At 37.2% G+C, this 3,148-nt stretch overlaps 1 pseudogene; it reads right to left on the bottom strand.

Moving 5' to 3' along the window:
* Positions 1-1,573: 1,573 nt before the first annotated feature.
* Positions 1,574-2,474, bottom strand: LOC103657430 (annotated as a pseudogene).
* Between the last annotated feature and the right edge of the window lie 674 nt (positions 2,475-3,148).

The raw sequence follows: 3,148 nt of genomic DNA, 5'->3' as shown, positions 1-3,148 counted from the left end.
TTTTAGACCAAAAAAAAAAAAAAAAAAAAAAAAAAGCCTTTGTAAACAACTAAGTGCAGAAAGCCAGCCTGACTCTGTGAGATCGGGAGAATGCTCACAAACTTGAGCATTTCAAGGCACCACTCTAGGGAAAACAGGTAGGAGACTGTCAGCACCTAATACAGTTTTGCAGGATCAAGAGAGGACAGAGAATCTTAAAAATTCCCCCAGGAGGGAATAACACATGTGGGGTGGGCACATTCATAGAAGACATCTGAGAAAAAACCTTCAGACTTCCCAGCTGGACTGTGACCAGTATAGGTATCTACTTCCTGAAGCCAGTCAGTAAAGACTAGAGGAGGTGACTGCTTCTTCAAATGAGAAGACAGCAATGTAAGACTTCAAGAATCACAAAAAAGCAAGTAAACATTACACTACCAAGGGGACACAATTATTTTCCTGTAACTGACCACAAAGAAATGGAAATCTATGAATTTTCTGACCAAAAAAAAAAATTTGTTTCAAAATAATTGTTTTAAGGAAGCTCACCAAGCTATAAGAGAAAACAGACAACTAAAAGAAATCAGGAAAACATGAACAAAATAAGAGAGCCAACAGAAAGATAGAACTCATAAAAAAGAACCAAGCAGAAATTCTGGAGATGAAGAGTACAGTGAATGAAATGAAAATGCAGTGGTAAGCATCAACGGAAGACTTGATTAAACAGAAGAAAGAATCGGTGAACTCAAAGACAAGGCATTTAAAATTATCCAGTCAGCTGCGAAAAAAGAAAAAAAAATGAAAAAAAGTAGTGAACAGCCACATGATTATGGGACACCATCAGAAGAGACAATATTCATAATACAGAAATCCCCGAACCATAAGAGAGAGAAAAGGGGACAAAAAGCTCATTTAAAGAAATAAGGGCTAAAAACTTCCCAAATCTGGGCAGAGATAAGACATCCAGGTATCTGAAGTTCATAGGTCCCCATACAGATAAAACCCAAAGAGAAATTCACTGAGACACATGATAATAAAATGGTCAAAAATCAAAGACAGAGAATTTTGAAAGCAACAAAGAAAAGAAACTCCTTCTTTAGAAGAAGGTCATTATATAATAATAAAGAGGTCAATTCATCAATAGGATATAACGTATATGCACCCTCATTAGAGCACCTAACTAGATTAAGCAAATTTTACCAGATTTGAAGGCAGCAATAGACAATGCAATAACAGCTGGGGACTTCAGTACTCCACTTTCAACAATATATAGATCATCCAGACAGAAAATATAATAAGGAAACATTGGACTTGAACTACACTTTTGACCAAATGGACCTAACAGACATATACAAAATATTCCAGCCAGCAGCAACAGAATACATTTTCTTTTCAAGCACACATGGAACATTCTCTGGAATAGCTTGTATGTTAGGCCACAAAACAAGTCTTAATAAATTTAAGACTGAAATCATACCAGGTATTTTTTCCAAACACAATGGTATGAAATGAGAAATCAGTAGCAGGAAGAAAGCTGGAAATTTTACAAATATATGTGGAAATTAAACAATGCACTTCTGAGCAACAAATGGATCAAAGAAGAAATCAAAAGGAAAAACAAAAAATATATTCAAAAAATGAAAAAGGAAACACAATGTACCAAACTGCAGCATAAGCAATAGCTTTTGGGGGGGGGAGGGATAATACCAGGATGTTTTTACTTTTTTTTTTTTGCTGCAGGAAAACATGATTAGCAGCTAGCATCCTCTGGCTCACTGTGCTAAGCAAGCAGTTCTAACACCAACTTCTCAGAGGACCTTAGAGCTGAGGAGTATAGCAGAGGTCTTTCTTGCCAGATGGGAGCACCTTGGTAAAGACTCCTTTAGGGAGAATTTTTTGGTTACCTTTTCAGGGATAGTTGGAAGGACCGTCACACTGTCTTCATTTCTCCAGTTAACCAGGGTGTCAACTCTCTTTTCCAATGTCAGCTTGAAAGAAATAACTACTTTGAGAATCTCATCAAAGCTCCTGCCAGATAGAGGTAGCTAGATAGAGGATTACAGCTTCAGTTTCTTATCAGGACCAAAAATAAACATCACACAAGCTGTCACAGGGATGCCCTGTTCATTCTCTGCTGGGTCCAGCATGCCCAACAGGATAGTGAACTCCTGATTCTTATCATCAGTGATTGGAAAAGGTAACATTTCCGTGGACTTCTCACCATTGTAAGCATTGATACCCTTGCTCCAGGCAGGGTGTTCTTCAACATCATCTATTAAAAGAGCAATCATCCTTAACATTCCTCTTGGTAAATTTTGGTGCCAGATTTGCTGCTCTGCCAAACTTTGTAGTACACACTGGGACAAAAGTCTCAGGCATGTGACAAAAGAATGCCTCATGTGACCTCTCAGAGAGTCGTGGAAATGGATGTGGCCAATGAGAGTATTGGCCTCAAAGTTGGGAGACTTACCCCCAATAAGGACTCATCTAGCCATAGCAGCAGCAGTGATGTGGGATAATGAAGAGGTACAACAGCAGGAGCTACCAGGCAGCTGGTTCTTTTGATGGAGGTCAAAGCAGTTCTAAGAGGGCAACTCTAAGCAGGCAATAAATGCCTAATTAAGAAAAAAGAAATATTTCAAATCAACAACCTAAATTTATATCTCAAGGAACTAAAAAAGAGCTAAGCCCAAAGCTAGCAAAAAGAAGGAAATAACAAAGATCAGAGCAAAAATAAGTGAATTAGAAACTAGAAAACCAATAGAAAAGATCAAAGAAATGAAGAGTTGCTTTTTTCAAAACATAAAATTGACAAGTCTTTAGTTAGACTAAGAAAAAAAAGAGAAACAAAACAAAAAACCATCAGAAATGAAAGAGAAGACATCCAACAAGAGGATATAACAATTGTAAATATCTGTGTGCCCAACATTGGAGCACCTAAATACATAAAGCAAATATTAGTGAATATAAAGAGAGAGATCGATGGCAATACAGTAATAGTAGGGAACTTTAATACCCCACTTACATCAGTGAATAGATAATCCAGACAGAAAATCAATAAGGAAATAATGTCTTTGAATGACACATTAGACCAGATGAACCCAACAGATGAGACAGAACATTCCATTCAAAAACAGCAGAATACACATTCTTTTCAACTGCACATGGA

The sequence above is a fragment of the Ursus maritimus genome, unplaced genomic scaffold, assembly GCF_017311325.1.
Source record: "Ursus maritimus isolate PB19 unplaced genomic scaffold, ASM1731132v1 scaffold_29, whole genome shotgun sequence".
NCBI lineage: Eukaryota > Metazoa > Chordata > Mammalia > Carnivora > Ursidae > Ursus > Ursus maritimus.
This window is presented reverse-complemented; position numbering and strand designations above follow the sequence as displayed.